We start from the raw sequence: 18062 nt of genomic DNA, 5'->3' as shown, positions 1-18062 counted from the left end.
CATCGTTGCTTGTGAAAGATTTTCTGACCAAAAACAGCACCACAGTCATGCCTCAGCCTCCATATTCACCGGATTTGGCCCCAGTGACTTTTTTCTTTTCCCGAAACTGAAGAGAAAGACCATGAAAGGACATCGATTTTCAACGATTGAGGAGATAAAAACTGCATCGCTGAAAGAACTCAAGGCTATACAACAGAATGATTATCAGAAGTGCTTTGATGATTGGAGAAAGCGTTGGCACAAGTGTATTATATCTGAGGGGGATTACTTTGAAGAGGACAACATAAATATTGAGGAATAAATGAATATTTTTTGAGAAAACCATAAAGTCACCTTATTTTTTGAACACACCTCGTATGATTCCTAGAACACTAAATATTAAACATTAGAATGGGAATTGAGAATTGAAACTGGCTATGCTCTTTGCTATCTTAAACCTCATTCTCCGAGTCAATAACACACGCTCACTTTACAACTTTCCACCCTTAGACTACTTTTTTAGCCATTCCTAACTACTCAAGTTTTCAGGAAACTTTCCCTCTGGGAAAAATTCTTACCTTGGAATCTCAACGAATCTTGATGGTGTTCAGGAGTTTGAGAAAAACAGAGGGGAAAAAGTTCGGTCCGTCAATTTGGCTTTAAATAAATTCGAAATGAGATCTTATAGAGTCCGGATTCTTGAAGGAAATCTAATATAATCTATCGCTTCGGGAAAGGACATTTTTAGCGGATGACCGATGAATTCTATGAAAAACTTATTTTTGAATATTAATATTAAATAAATTCTAAAAGAATAAAAAATTAAATACTCTCTCTCTTTCTTCGAAAAACCCTATATTAACAATTGTATAATTTCTAAGAAATATGGACAGCCTTGAAAAATAAATAAATAAAACTTCGATGCTTAAAAAATTGGATTAAGAATCACTTAAAATTTTGATTATTTGAAACTAACATTTCAGTTTCAGAAATAAAAATTCGAAACTGAATTTTTTTTATTTAGTTGCCTAGAATTGTTTATTGTAATATCAAATTCTAGCTTTAAAAATTAAACAATTTTTAATTTGTTGCCTTAAAACCATATATTTTTAGAACTAGGCATTATTGAAATGAAAATGAAATGAAATTATTGAAAATAAATATATAGAATTGCTTAATTAAAAAAATAAACATTTTAAACATTTCTAAATCCCAAAAGATTAAATCGAAGAATTGATCAGATTCTCAATCCAAAAATTATTTCACTTTTTTCCTGATGTTCAAAACTATAAGATTAAAAAATTATTTCGCTTAAAAATTAAATTATTCCAAATTACAATTGAACAAATGAAATTGGAAACATTTAAATTAAATCATTAAAACCATGCAGCCATGTAATAAAATAGAACGATACTAAACTTCTTCATACAGCGGATAATACAACTTACAGTGGATAATGATTAATTTAAAAAACGAATTTATGAACAAATTTAATTTAATTAATAGTTACGACACGATACGCGTTAATAAATAAAATTCAAAATGAATTATTTTACGTATTGTATATTTGCACTTTGAATTAATGATTATTCACTGTATGTTGCATTATCCACTTGTAGAGATGTTTCCCCTATGCAAGAATCATTTCACATGTCAATTGTTGTTCTCACTGCAAAAAATTGATCCATTTTTGGATCACCATACTATTTAAGATCTTTCAAATTAATACATGGAATTGTGAATTTAAAAATGTTAAAAATTTCCCAGAAAATCTTTAGGTGAATAAATAAATTCACCTGCATTTTTTGCTTTTTGGCGGGTTCGATAAAAGGGTGTTTCCAAATTTCTAAAATTCATCTTACACTAAGATGCAATTCACAAATTTGTATAATTAGTTCTTAAATTTAGGCCAACTTTTTGTTTAAATCCAGACAAATTTTGCTGAACTTAATACGAACATATTTTTAGGTGTAACAATCTTGATCTTGAGTATTCTTTTTTTCATTCTATTTAGGGAATTGCAGAAAATTCAGGGAACCAGACTAATTCTCTATTTTTGAAATTCTCAGAATATTGGCCAAAATTGTTCAAACCACTTTAGAAAATTTCAGTATATTTAATATTTATTGGAGCATTGTATAGGTATAATATACACAACTACGCATGTGTTGAGTTTTGATATATCCTCTCAAATCTCTAACAACATTTTTTAAAAGATAGCATCAATTCTACAGTCTATTATTCTTTGCAATTTTTTTCCCATTGCTCCCAGTTTTTTAAATATTAGTGGCACGTGACCTCATTGAAATGTCTGTTTGCCATGAAGAGTGCCATATATTATAGATATAGAATGAAGAGCATTTAGTGCAGACTGACAAGTCGCAGTACACATTGTAGCAAAGACTGGTCCAGAGTAGAATAAACACCAGGGTGCACACAGAAACACAAGCACCTTGAATGTGCAGATGTTTCTTTGAGGATACTTCTGTGTCACAGCACATAGGCAGGCGCGCGCGCTTTTTTCTAAAATTTCACGTGTATGGCTCCCTTCATTTGTCATATAAACATGTTGCTGTTTTATTTGTGCATGTATATATGAACAGTTGACACCACATACATACTCACATCCTCGTGACTCTTTTCAGGCTTCTCTTCATTTCTGTGGTTGCATGTTGGGTAGGTTACGCTATGTGTGCGAAGCAATAACGTTTCCATGCATATCACATGCACACATAAGCACATGCACATACACACATGCGAGATTGTGAAGAATTTTAGTCAACACACCCCTCGGTTTGACCGGTTGGGTTTAGGTTCATCCACTGATTAACTGGCTGCACGCGCCCAAAACCCAAACCCCTCGGATAAAAGTACGACAGCGTAAATTAGTTGAGAAAAGATAGAAACTCGTTACTTAACGAAAGGAGGGGTAAGAATAATTGGGTTTTCAGGTTTTTATTTGGTGAAAGTCTCCTCTAAGCATTGCATTTTTTCATTATAAAGTTTATGAGGGTTGGATCACGTGTTTGACACTTAAACATAAACTGTAACTTTGACGTCATTTTGGCGCGAATTAATTTTTTTGTAAATAAATTGATGCATGTCAACAAATAAAAACAAATACAAGACTAAACTTGAAATACGAACTCTACCTAATTAAAAGATTTGTTTCGTGTCTGCTTTTTTTAAAATCTGCAGGTAATACAAACCCTTCCCATATTTACAAAGTGGGGAAAAAGAACGGAGAGACCTTTTCAGAGATAGATTTCAAGAAAAAAGGAAAACTAATAAAAAAGACTAAAATGTCTGACGTCTACTCTACTCTACACTCTGCAGAGTATGTTTTTGCTTCACCGAACCAGAAATTCTCGCATTCTCGCGAGTCCTTTCGACTTCTGACCCGCGTGGTTGGTGGTCCTGATTCCATAGGTTGAGATACTGTTCACTGAAACGATTCGACGTGTGCACCAGGTACACAGGTACGTACAGCGCGCGATATTATTAAGTGCGAGTCGCTCTCGAAAATTAAAGGGAGTCTTAATTCTGCGCTTATTTATCGTTCATGGAACCTCAAATTCCCCTTTTTGATTGGAATAAATTTGTCAGGCGATTGGCGCCTGCATTTTTGGTCTGAGGCGTTCGAATTTTAAGACATTCAAATATTCAAGGTAATTATTTCTTAAACAATGGTGTATATTTTGAAAACGAAAATCTTAAATTTTAAATACTGTGCCAGTGACTAAAAACTTGGGTTCATATTCAAGTGTGGCACAAAGATGTACAAGCAAAAGAGGCGCGGAATTTAAATGGAGGGACTATTTTTCTAGCGTCAAAATGTAAAAGCTGCATCTTTCCGAGACCTATATGACTTTCAATTGAAACTTCTAATAACTGTTGTTATCATCTTTTCTCATTTAACAGGAAGAATCAAATTTAAATATTCCTTCTTTTTTAATCCGTTAACCGTAGGGGGGGGGGGGCGATTTGACCCAGGCCGAAATTTCAAGTCGGTGCCATTTGCGAAACAAGCAAGAACATGGGCCCTTACCCCCATCTAAAAAATTGTTCTCTAGGGTAGAAGCCTCACGCATAGTTTCCAGCCACTTGTATCTTTTAGTCAGCTATACTCTATAGGGTGTAGTCAAAGTGCAGTTTGGGTCGATTTGACCCCCCCCCCCCGGTTTACGTATGTATTTCGACAGATGACACTTGAGGTAAATTTACTATTTTCTTCTTTTTTTCTGTATCAGCGAGAGTAAGGTAAATGCACTTATTACGCCTTATAAGTCAAAGTATAAAATTGGATTATTTATTACATCTCAATCAAGTTAGAACGATAATAGGAGCACGTACAATAAAATGTGTATTTACCATACGATTTCACTTTATATTATTTGAATTAAAAAATCATGGTTCTCTGTGTACATATTTAGATAAAAAAATCATTTTTTGTCACTAAATAAATGGTTTTGCATAGAACAATGTGTATATTTCTATCAAAACCTCCTACATTCACACTTAAAATAATGCATGAGTTCATGTTGAAAATTAAGGCTTTCAATTCCGTTAAAATTTCTAGCAAAATTTTTTCGTTGAAAGATATACTCTTCTCCTCTAATTTCGTTTTTGAAGCGTTCAATTTCGTTCATTTGTCTCTCAGTTATGAATTTTTGAAAAAACTCTTTTTTTCTATGAGTTTATTTGTTTATTGTTAATTATATCAACAATAATTTTAAAAAACACATGTTGCAAAATTGTACCGTTTAGTAGAAGGTTCAAACAACAACCATGGATTTTTTCATATTTTTAGGAACACTTTTTTGATTTTTTTAAAGCTTCGGGTCAAATCGACCCCCCCCCCCCTCCCTTCGGTTAAGTGGTGCAAATAAAAAGCCCTACGGTTAACGGTTTAAGTATAAATAAAAATGTAAAAGAGAATCAATTCGATGTAAACGGGGCATTGAAGCAACAATGACTAAATCACACTACTTCCGGAAGAGTTTCGATCGATAAAAAAATATCGATTCGTCCTTGCGAGCCGACAGAACGCCCAATTCTAAACCTTCTTTTTGAACAACTCGAGAAAGTGTCTTCCTCTCTCCTTTTAGGTCTTCAGGAAGCTGGTGGGAAATCTCAGTGAGTTTTAAGAGAAAAGAGAGACAAAGACAGAAGAACTAAAAAAGAATAATAGAGCGGAGAAAGAAAGATGAAATAAGAAGGAATAGGATCTACTCCACTTTGAGCGAAGAAGACGTAGATGATCCCCGATCTTGCAATTTTCTCTTATTTCGCAATCTTCTTCATTTTGTGAACAATGGAAATTACGGTGCATAAAGAGGCACCCAGGGTTCAAATTTAATTATGATAGATTATCGAAGAGATGAGAAACTGAAGATTTAAAATTGTAGAATGCAAGCTTTTACCAGCAATTGGAGGACTGAATAACCTTGGCCAAATAATCGCTTATATAAATTAGCAATATTCTTAATTGGGCAATTGTAAATTTGAAAGGGAGCTTTAATTTTTAATTTTAATTTTGCAGGTTTCAATGAAATTTCCCAGGATCTCCATAATTATAGATATAATTATAATAATAAAACATAAGTCACAATAACAATAAATTCGCTTTTGTTTTGATTCTCCTATGGAAATAAGGACTAAAGTCGCGATTCGATTACTCAGCATTATAAATCACCGACCCTCAAATCCATCATTTTCGAAACAGCGCTTGCATTTTTTGTCTTACGTCCAAGAAATAATAAAGAAGAAAAATGTTGCTTTTTTAAGATCCTGTAATCCTGTCCTGTAATTTTGTGCTCGTTGGACAGAGCGATGTTCCGCAAGGTGCAGTCAGGCGAGAGAGACAGATTTAGAGAGAGCGCGAGTGAGAGGGGGGGGGGGATCTGAGAGGAAAAAAGAAAGATAGACGGAAATTGTACGATGCATCTGCTGCTACATCAAAGCAAATGCGAATGAAAACGGGTCCTAGGGCCCTGACCTTATGCCGAGTAAAAAAAAACTATGAATGAAAAGCATTAAAATCAAATTCAATAGAAAGGAAAGGGGTGATAAACCTTCCGGATTCCATGCATTTCATTAGATTCTATCATTGCCTCCCTATTTTTCAGAATATAATTCAATATAATTCAATAATGAAATAGATTATAAAGGATCAATCAAATACTCAAAATTTTCAAAAATGTTGATGTAATATTTTTCAAGTGCAGAATGATTTTGCGCAATTATGTTTAATCAAATCGATATGGTACACTATTCTCAATTTTTTTTATATTTAATTTGATTTCGTGAAACTGAAAGGTCTTAAACGACTTAAACCTGCAAAAGGTTCAAATATCCTTGGGCAACTCCATTCCACAGTTGAAAAATATTACTTTGCATTAATTTATAACATACTTTTACGTTTAGAATATTTTTCCTAAAAAGTTGTATGTATTCGCATGTAAAGATGTACCAACTCTGCTAAACTTCCAAACATTTCAAACACCCTTATCATGACCGTGAAGTCATGTTAAAATACTCAATTATTTTGCTGGTAGATTATATGAAATTTGTATCAAATCTATAATGCTTGCTGCAAAAGGAATCTTAGAGGCAAATGAAAATCGACTTAACCTTAAATTTAAGAGAAAATTCCATTTGTGCAAAGAGACACAAATGTTATTTTCTTATTATAATTATAAAATTTTAAGCGTAGTGTAACATTTACTTCATTTTATTGGATCCTAAGGCCAAACTGAAATAAAAATCAAAATATTATATAATAATATAATTTTAATAATTTTTAAGTATCTTTTCCTACGGGGGGTTTGGTCCTTTTCCTTGGTTCTGACAAAAAAAAAATGAAGCGTGGAAACGTGCGGACATCCAAAAGGGAAAAGAAAACTCCTTGCCGACACTTCCCCTGCATGAAACTAGAGTCAGTGCCATCTGCTCGAGCAGATGATTAATTAAGAAACTGGGAAGAGGATTGAAGAGGATCGAATGAAAATCAATTCCAAAGATTCGGCAAACATTCTAGTCACGTGACTGGCAGATTTTATTTCGTAAAAAAAGGAAAATAACATTTAGCCCGACTCCTGGTTTAAAATTACACGAGGAATTTACACTATTTAAAATATAATAAAATGAAAGAAATACTTTCAGAATAAAGTATTTAAAAACCTGAAGGTTTTTTAAAACAAGTGATAAGTATTAAAAATTTATAAAAATAAATACTTGAAATTTAAAGAAATTTTAAATTAAACAGCTTTAATAATACTGTAAACCTTTGATAATATAGTACGAATTTAAATTTAGAATTACAAATTACCTATCGTAGCGGAATTTCCGTGAGACTGGTTTCTTTTCCAGCTCGTTCAGGGCAAATGTTGAGGAAAACAATTATTTTAATGTAAGATCTTAAAAACATGGAGTATGAATATTAATCGCGCAAAATTGAACAATTTTAATTTTGGAGTGTTCGACAATGACTAACTGTTTAAATCTAAAAATAATAAAATTAAAACCAATAAAAAAATTATTCATCAATCAAACTTTCAAGACTCGATTATTTTATAAAATTATAAATAATTTCAAATTTAAGTATACCAAACTGAAAAATAATAATATAAGAAACTTTAAAAGCTGAACAATTTGAAAGTAATAGATATATGTTTGGGTGAATCAATATACACAATTTGTACCTTTTTAGTCAACTAATTTTTTAACAAAAAAAATCGAAGATCAGAATCGATTTAGAGGTCCATCATTTGAGTTTTGTCTGTTTATTGATTTTTTTAATTGTTTTTACTTTGTTTAAGTCTTCAAAATGCATATTATTAATTTTTATACACATAAAATTATCTTCTTTTACATTAGCACCATTGTACACAATTTAATTACAATTTGTAAACTCATATTTAATAAAGTAAAAAATTATCCTCTTTGGAGTCAGTCGGAAGTTTTTATATGTAATAATGTAATATTTGAAGCATCAAAGATTACAAAGTGTAAGTAGAAGCACTAAAAGAGGTTAAAAATTGTATGATTAAAACTAAACAATTCAAATTTGGAAGTAAACCAAATTGAACAATTCAATTTTTTCAAAGCTCTTCTGGGCACACCGAAAATCTTTAAATTTCCGTGAACGTAGATAGGGCCTTTCTTTATTGAAGGATGTCAATCTTGATATATTCCGAAGAATGAAAATGGCACCAAATTTCAATTTGGTAATATAAAAAGTATCATAAATGGTAAATCGTAAAAATAAAAATTATGAATGGTAATTAGGAAAAATAAAAATGAGGTCGAACGGCAATTCGTAAAAATAGAAATGAGGGCAAGCTGTTATTCGATCAAATGAAATTAGATAAAATTGACATTAGTACAATTATAATCTAGAGAATATGCGCGTCAGGACATTGGTAATGACAAATTTTATTTTATTTTATTTCAGAACATAGATTTTATTACAAATAAAAAAGCAGGATTTACTATTGAAACTTCAGCTATTCTAATAACTCAGATGAGATGATACGATTGTATGGATAAGGGTAAAAAAAACCACTATACTCGAGAGATGATCAACAACACGACCGGAAGTTGAAAAAAAAAGATTCGCCACGCTTGATGCCCGATGTGAATATTACCCGTGCAGGTATTCGTTTTTCTGCAGATAGTCGTTGATGCTTTAAGAAAAAAAACATGAAAATGAGAACCGGAAAAGGAGCAGAAGCAGATGGAAGAATGAAGGAAACTATCAAGCAGAAGCGCGTGAAAATACCTGGATATTAAAATGAAGTCTTCAGAATCTAGTCACTAGTGTATAACTGAGCTCTATAATCTATATATATATAGGTCCATTACCAGTAAGAATCCCTATAAACATTCAGGTTTAACTTGCCTTTTTAAGGCCGGTATGGAAGAACTCAATATGAAAAATTAAAATACCATTTCCAAGAATCGGAGCCAGCGATTTTTTAGACCTAATATGACCTAATTGCGACTCTAATATTTTCATCAATTTGAACAATAATTTTTGACATTAATTGGAGAAAAAATAAACAAAGGACTTGTATTTCGTACTACAATTTTTCGAATTGTAAAATTGCAAACCAATTATAAACTAAAGCTTTCAAATTAAGTAACATCCAATATTTGAAAATTTGAAACAAACCCAAACTCCTCTAAGCTTTAAATTAAGTAAAAAAATGTTAAAGCATTTGCGTAAAACATAAAATATTATTTTATCATTCAAATAGGTATTAAAGTTCCACTTTCGAACTTCGAAACATATTCAAATTGAAAAATAAACAATTGAATGTTTTACAAATATATATCGTAAATCCAAAGCTCTGAATTTAAATAAATTGCAATTGCAATTTAATTTCAATTACTTCATAACTGCTTTAAATGGAAATGAAATTACTTTCAATAGCACAAAATCAGCGACCACCACCTTACACTCTTACAGTTTTGTTTGAGATCAGAGACGAAACCAAAAAACAAAAGAAATAGAAAAATGCTTATTTACAGATAAACAATATAAAGTTGCATAATGTTTTGTTAAATTTGAAAACTTACACAACAACAAATTAAATTCTTGTTATTTCATTTTTTTTAAATTGAATGCAAATTAAAAAGTTACGACTGAAAGAAAATTAGTAGAAACTTCCGTTTCATCTGTTGAAGGGTAAAAATAATAAAATATAAAAAACGCTTGTAAAAAAAAAAGAAGAAACATATTACAAATGTCGTTAATATGGTTTGGGCAAGGTTTGAATTTGAACTTCGGGAGGAACTCGTGAGTCAAGGAGGTCCACTGGGTCAAGGGTCAGAACTCGTGTTCATTGTAAGTGCACTCGGCATGCATGCATTGCAGCTGTACATTGGCGCCACTTCCAGGTTGCACACGAAAAAGTGTGATTACTATTACAAAATGAAATAAAATTACTATCTTCTCTGGTTGATCGATGAGAAACTTCTATTACGCCACAACAAAAAATCGAGGTTTTTCAATGGTAAAGAAACATAAAGTATCAGTGATTTGTTCGCTAAATTATGCTCTATTACTGTTATTACGACTTCAGTATAAAACAGAAGTAAAAAAAGCAAGGTTTTTTATATTTACATCAAAGTGCAAGCAATAGGGCACTGTCTATACTTTTTGTTAACAATTCTTCTTTCTTACTCATATTTATAACATTTGCAAATTTATTCCCTATATTATATTTTAGTAGTAGTAACTAGATAAATTTCTAATAAATATTTTCATTATCGAAAAATTGTAACTCTCAGTATTTTTGGCGATATTTTTTTATTTTGAGTGCCCTAGATTAAAAATTGTTAAATTTATATGTCTAGAATTTGAAATTTAGAATTTTAAAGACATCTGATAGTAAATTATTCGCTTTCAAACGTTTTAATCTAGAATTTGTAGAATTTTAAAAACTTTATGTCAAATTTCGTTTTGCAGGGTATAAATTATAAATGGTACATAATAAGTATTGAATTGTGAACACTGATTTGTAAGTTTTAAATTGCTTCTTCCTGAAATGATTTAAATTTATTTCCAATTCTAAATGGTTTAATGTCAAATAATTTTAATTTGAAATATTACATTTTGAACGCGTTTAATTCAAAATTTTTTCATGAAATGGATTTCAATAGTAAATCATACAATTTGGAAGGTTTCAAACTTTTAATTTTCCTACACTATTTTAAAGATTTGAAAGTGAAATTATCCTGCAAGCATTTATACTTGAATTTGAACATGAAAGGATTTGCAGAATTCAAAACATTTGAATGTCTGCATGTTTCAATTTAAAAAATGCCGAATTTATATTGCAGTGTGTATCGAAAAAATACAGCTTTTCATACCGAAATTTCGGTACACGTATAGCTGCAGCCAATTTATATATGAATTAAGTTTTGCAAAATATTATAAGAAACAGCATTTTTGACTAAACGTTCTTATGTAACAAATTTCATAAAATCGGATATCAGAGAAATATATGCTTCCAAACATTTTTTATCTGATAGTTTTTAACGTTTTCAAGTTAAAACGGTTAAATGATATAAGTTTTGAATTGATTTTTATTATAGAATTCCTTCAAACCTTCAATTAATTTAATGACAAAGCGTCTTCATCAAACGAATGTAATTAACATAAGGAAATTGCTGTAATTCAGTATTCTAATTAACGCTTTTTTTAAGTACAAATTTTTAGTTCCCAGTATTAATTGCAATTAAAAATTCGCGCTCTGTTTAGGAAGTTTGTTCTTTTTCAACGATAGAGCAAGGTCGACTAAGGCATGTGAGATTAAAAGATTATGCTAGCTGCTAGCAGAGGCGTTGCATGCAGGCCCGTGGGACTTCCATTGTATCATGACACAATATAAGTCCAATGTCACCTCACAATTCGAATTTCAAATAGGAATGATCGAATTGATTAGACAAACGGAAATAGGAAGCCAGAAATCAAGTGAAAATCATCTGCTTGGTTTCAGTCGTGCCTAACATATGGATAGGTTTCACATATATTAGATACGATGGGTATGCTATGTGCTTTCGTGATTCGAAAGGAAACTCCATGCTTGGCAAACCAGTGCTATTTAAACGACTTTCCAAATCCAGAATTGAAAAGTAATTTAAACTAGTCTAACCATTTTCTATTCAATTCTAAAAGTCACAATACTGGTTGCTTTCTATAATTATTTTATCAAAAATATATAAGAAACTTATATGGAGGTGATTGAAAAGCTTTCGAATGTATTTTCCACCAAGATAATCATTTTTTACTAAAACGGACGATGAATCTTCAGAAAATAAAATTTCTTCAACAAAGTGCATCAACTTTCATCCAAGAAACTGGAGTTTTGCATTAAAAACGATCAATTTTTATCATAATAGTTAAACTTTCAAACAGAGAAATGAATTTCAACCTAAAATTATATTCTAAAAGGAAATTTAAAAATATGAACTGAAAAAATTTTAAAAACGTAAAATGATAAATCTTGAACTGGAAATTTAAAGAAAGAATTTTCAACCAAAGAGATGAATTTTTAAAATAAAATTATGAATCTTTAACAAAAAAAGGATTTTTTAATCAAGAAGTTCAACTTTTAACCAAGTAGTTCAATTTTTAACAAACAAAAAAAAGAATAGTTTAAGATGTTAATTTTGTTTGTCTACATAGTCATAATCAATATTATTAGCATCAGACCGGCAATCTGAAGGACCTGGGCTCATATCCCAGCGGAGCTAGAGAGCGTTTTTTTCGCAATCTTAAAAAATTAATCAATATTTTTAATAATATTGATTATGACCAAGTAGATAAACAAAATTAACATCTTAAACTATTAATTAATTTCCCTGGTCAAAAAACTTACATCAATAATAAAAAAAAGGAATTTTCAACGAATAATGTAATATGTAAATATTTCAATACCAAATTTATTTTTTATTTTAAATAAAAAGCGGTTGAATTCAACCAAAGAAGACGATTTTTCAACAAAATTGTTGAATCCTTAACTAAAACGTTTGAGTTTTTAATAAACTGTTGAATTTGCAACCAAATAATAAAAATTGTAACTACATCTTTATTTCAAAAATAATTTCAGAATAGAATATTTAATAAATGGAATAAAATAACTTCAGAATAGAATATTTAATAAATGGAATCAAATATTTTCAGAATCAAATTTAAACGTTTCAAATGTATTATTCTTGACAATTATTTATACTTAAATCTGAATCAATGTATCAGTAAAAATAATTTTTTTCTAAGACTCCAAACAATACAATGAAAATCCACCAACATTTTAGTCATTTTTCATTGATTCGGAGATAAAACGTCATTAATGATTAATAAATTCTAAATTGTAAACATTTAAACTTTAAGAATGTAGAAATTTCTAAGTAGAAGAATAATAATCGCAAACTTATTTTCATGCGTCTAAAGACAACTTTAAATAAAAATAGGAAAAATTTGATATTTGGATATAAAACATAAAAATTTGTTTTCTGATTATTGTAAGGGCATTTTCTGATCTCTATTTTATTTGTCCGTCTTTTAAAAACTGCTAGCATCATTTGCCGCGGGTCTATAATTTGTCAAGCACAGAACGTTATCATCCACGTCCACTAATAGGACGTCGAAGAGACTGCCTATCAATATATCGACAACCTTTCAGAAAGCTCGGTGTCAATGAGATTGTCCACTCGATTTATATCTCTTGGACCATATTTACACCATTCGAGTATAAAAATATTTACAAATTTCAGATCATTAATTTTTTTATTTTTAAAAGATTGACAGTGAATTAAAAAAGTCTTCAGGAAAAAGAAGAAACTAACGTAATTATTGCGATTATTTTACGTTTTAATCAGAAATGACAACAAAAATGGAATGTAGGAGAGTGGGTCGTAACTTGAGCAAGCGAACCAATTATGATAACTATGGTGCAGAGTTCGATGTCTTAAGACTTAAAATAGTAAGACTGAAATCTACTTTTCAAATTAAATTTTTTCCTTCCCGGAAGGAAAGATATTACATAAATGTGTTTTAACACCTGTTATAGTTTCAAATTCAATATTTGAAGGAAAGCTGATGAAGATTAGAATATTGGTTGATGTTGGTTTTTGATCAGTGAAGGAAACAATCAAGTAATGCTGAGTATTTTGATTTATTGATCTTTCGAATTTATTTAAATGAGCCTTCTCTCCACGGCGTAAAGTCGTAAAGCATCTGCCGGTTACACATTAATATCCTTTCCCTCATTAGTAGGTATAGGGCGATGCTAGTATTACGGACATTTCCGTAATTCATACAAGGTGGAAATGGGTTAGGTGTACGGTAAATTCCGCCGTAGAATTGAAAGAATGACTTTTTAAACAATATCGTACCTGTTATTTCTATAGACCAAAATCTTATTACACGCATAGAAAAAAATGTTAGCGATTCATTGTTAAAATTAGGTTCGAAGTTTATCGCATTTTTTTAAATTTTAAGTTCAACCTTTGTTCTTTTTTTTAAATATAAAGTGTCTACATCCGGATATTCGTACGGAAATTTCTGTACAAATAGTGGACCTTCCCTTTCACGCTGAAATTTGTACCAAAAAATAAAGCTATTCGCACAGAAATTTCGGTAAGAGTAGACATGCCCTTTTTAATAATAAAAATGTTTTAGTATATAATTTTGTGTCTTGTAAAAATATATTAAAAAGTAGCTTAGAAAATAATTCTAAAATAATCTTCAGAAACATAATACAAGTTACTAATCTTTTTAATTTCGTCACTTTTTAGTTCACAGGACTCTCGGTATAAAACTTTGTATATTTTTTACTACGCACCTATTCTTCGGAATATTTTTTAAATGGTCGAAAAACTTGTAATCCACAGAGACCTAAATCACCAGAAATGGAAAAAAGTTGAATGTTACACTGAGATTCACTTCGATTTTGAAAATATCACGAGCGAGGATACAAGCGATTTATATCCAAAATAACGAGATATTTTAATCAAAACACACCCCTAAACTCGCACCTCACTGTCTGAAAGTGTACTGACTTTGGAAGCCGAGTTCACGTAAAACGGTGCACCGTAACGGCAATCGCGCTCTCTGGTGGTTTATGGAGTTACTATGCTCCCCAGGCGGGAAAGCCGGGGATCGAATCGCGATTCTCAGGGGGAAAATTCACCCCTCAATTATCCGGGAAGAAGAAACTGAAACACCAAGAAGCACTCAGAAAGAAAAGTTCGCCCAAAGAAAAACACTTAAAAACGAAGGAATACAAAACATTATGCATGTTTTTTTTATTGGCTGTTTGTATATATAGTTTGTAATTATTTATCAGTTTCTTTAAGGGATGGTTTCAAGCCACGGTTTTCATGGTTTCGTTAGAACATTGTTCACTTATCTAAGAATTGGCCAGTGAAACGAGAGGTTCTCTTCATAACAAATAATTATTATTAACAAAGAATATAATTTTTTAATGAAAAGAATTTTGCTATATATTTTAGGAAGTAAACTTGCTGAAATAAATACTGCATTTAATGTAAATTTTTCTACAAAATTTGGTTCGAAATTACGTTTTCTTATAATATTTTCTGAAAATATAAAAAGCAGAGAGACATTAAGCCCCATAATACTGGTTTCCGATCGTAAAGGTTTGGTTCCCTAGTCACCTATATAAAGCAGATACTTTTTTTTTTCTTTCTTGATCAAATTATCAAGAAGCGTTAAACTGGTTTATGTGTTCTTTGTGATCTGATAAAAGTTTCAGCAGCGGGGTGTCAACTATTAAAAAAAAAAAAGAAAACCACGGATACAATTTGTATCAGTATTTAAAAAAATAATGAATTAACAAATAAAAAAAGTAACGAACGTAATTCTGAACATTAACCTATCCAGAAATTTTATTGTTTTGGTCACAAGGAAAACACATATCGAGTTTCGTCCTTTCTTAAAAATTGGAGTCAAATTTTTGTCCTATAAGAGAATTACTACTTTTTTTCAATGTTTTTTTCAACAAAAACAAAATCCAAAAAGTAAACGTTGAAATAAGTGCTTAAATATTAATATGCAAGGACAAAATACGAACGTGTCTATTATCTGTTCACGCAAACCAACCATTCATCTTCACTTTTATATTACGTTCATAGTTCATTCACCCTTGATTTATATTATACTGTATATAAGCAGATTTTTGCGTGACATATATAATAACGAATAAGGAGCAAAAGAAGATTTGATAAAGTTTATTACACCACTTGAAAACTGTACCAAGCAATAGCTGAAAAAGCGATCAGGAATTAAAAATTGCAATAAATATTTTACGACTCCCACCAAACATTTGATAGTGCGCATAATGATATACCAAAATTTGGCTTGAACATAATTGTCAATATTTTCAGTAGATAATATATCAACTTCTAGTCAGAAATAAAACATTCGTTTGTGAATATGTATCTTGAAAAAATTTGCTGTCCGAGAAATGTGCATACGCTCTGTGGCTAATTGTTTCGTAAATTGCCTTTCAATATTACGTGCTGAGGTATGAGAAAGAAAGCGAACGTGATTCCTTTTCTTCCTATTTTTATCAACATTAAAAAACTTAAAGAAAGACGGAAACGGGATAAATTTCCTATATCACTTCAAAATCCTCCCTCTTATCAAAAACCTCGTATATAATGTTATATTCCGCATTGTAGATTCACTTATGTGATACGACACTACGGGGAAATGAATGTTTGTTCTTGACAAACATATTTGAACTCTAATACTGTATACTCTTCGTTAATCATAAATCAACGTTGTAGTTTCCAATTTGTATTCCGAATTCCAATAGTGTAAAACATTGATTCTTATCTAATTAAAGATTTTGGAAATATAAATTAAAAATTTATTTACAATTATAACTAACATTATTATACGTACATTGGATTGTTAACACTGTCAAAGGCCGATTCTAGAAAGTACACCGAATTAGATGTAGTTTTGAGTTGCAACGTTTTTGTTTTATACATGAAAACAAATGGAGGCACAATGAAAATTGTCCTTGTTCAAAATGAGATGCAATAAATTCAACACCAAGGATTTTCTGTGAATCCCTCTTCACATACAAATTTTTTTATCCGAAAGAGGCATTGACTTTGAAATATTCAATTTTGAATATTTTCAATTGAAAAAATGTAAGGTTTTACGTATATTGTATAATAAGAAAGAATGGACTGGTTTTAGAAATAATATTCTTTTATATTTTCAGTCCTCAACATATTATTAATAATAGTATTATTTGAAAAATAAAATGTTATTAACGAAAAAATTTAAACATATATATGCATTTTTTGCAGTTATTTTTTCATATTTATTTTCACTAAATATGTGAAATTTAAACGATTTTAATGCATCGAGGCTCTTTTCGTTGATTAAAAAATTCCCTACGTTCGCATCGAATCGAAAAAAAACGAATAGGTGAAATCATTAAAAACTAATTTACCTGCGGAATTTTCCACGTAAGAAAAATATTAATACAAATTTCAGACAATTCTAAAAATTGCTAATTTTAAAACATCCTTTAAAAAATATTTAAAGAAAACATATATATCTTTCGATAATTTGAGGTAAAATTTATGCCACGATTAAAAAAAAAACTTATCGATATTCATAGACATCCCCGCAAATTAGAACGAATAGTGTTTCATCAATTTAAAATTCTCTTAAGATCGCAATGAAATCTTCTTTCTTATGTACCAAAATCACAACAAAAACAAGCTCGGAAATTAAAATTAGATTACCAACTACCAGCTTTCCGGCCCATTAGAGAAAAATATATAACAAAAGAAAAAGGAAGAATTAGGAATGAGTCAACCCAAACCAATCTTACGCACTTTCATTATTGTTTCTCCATCTTTTTATGTTACTTTAGGGACCAACATATTTCGAATCCAATTTAGACTTCCTGATCAGGTATTATTTATAGGAAAACGACTGGCATGAACAACAGAAACTTTTATCAATAAAAATTCACATAATACCTGAAAATAAAATCATGTAAAATTAATATAAAAAGTTATCAGACTTTATTATTGAGAACAAGGAATAAATGTATTCGTTTGATAATTCCATCCCAAACTTTGTCGTATCTTGAGGTATCCTTTTCTAAATTTAAATTAATTTTAAAAATAACATCCAATCTATAAATTATATCCATGGACATAGGAAACACGGGACTAGGCATGCCATCCTAACTTGCGAGCGGGGTTGAATCCACGGGAGGGGGGAGAATTCCATGAGCTGGGAGAGCCGCCATCTTACGATGTGCCATTTGATTATGCGCACGAGCATTATTGCCGACAAACTGTGCATGAAAATATAAACACGTGGGCGCTGCCATGTTCGTCGCGGGACATCAAAAGGTGGCGGACCTCCCCCCTCATTGCATCAACTCCGCAATAACATGCCTAGTACCTTGTCTCACAGAAAATCGCCGATCCTCCAATGTACACTGAAATCGGTGTTCAATAGAGTTGCAACAAATTTGAACCACGAAGGTTCATTCGGAGAATCTAGGGGAAAA

General features: G+C 30.7%; 1 protein-coding gene across 17 annotated transcripts in view; it reads right to left on the bottom strand.

Annotated features, from left to right (window-relative positions):
* The window catches only part of LOC117181817 (rap guanine nucleotide exchange factor 6-like), a 493078-nt gene that overhangs the window by 125275 nt on the left and 349741 nt on the right, over nucleotides 1-18062 (bottom strand). For 3 of the 17 annotated variants that reach the window (XM_033374788.1, XM_033374791.1, XM_033374806.1), the window contains exon 1: nucleotides 14334-14512. The exons of the other annotated variants lie outside the window; for them this stretch is intronic. The gene's annotated coding sequence lies outside the window, so the exon portion shown is untranslated. Of the gene's footprint in view, nucleotides 1-14333; nucleotides 14513-18062 lie in introns of those variants that run through there. 17 annotated transcript variants of the gene reach the window in all.

This window comes from Belonocnema kinseyi, chromosome 10, assembly GCF_010883055.1.
Source record: "Belonocnema kinseyi isolate 2016_QV_RU_SX_M_011 chromosome 10, B_treatae_v1, whole genome shotgun sequence".
In the NCBI taxonomy this organism is placed as follows: domain Eukaryota; kingdom Metazoa; phylum Arthropoda; class Insecta; order Hymenoptera; family Cynipidae; genus Belonocnema; species Belonocnema kinseyi.
Note: the sequence above shows the minus strand (reverse complement) of the source record. Positions and strands in the feature narration are given on the sequence as shown.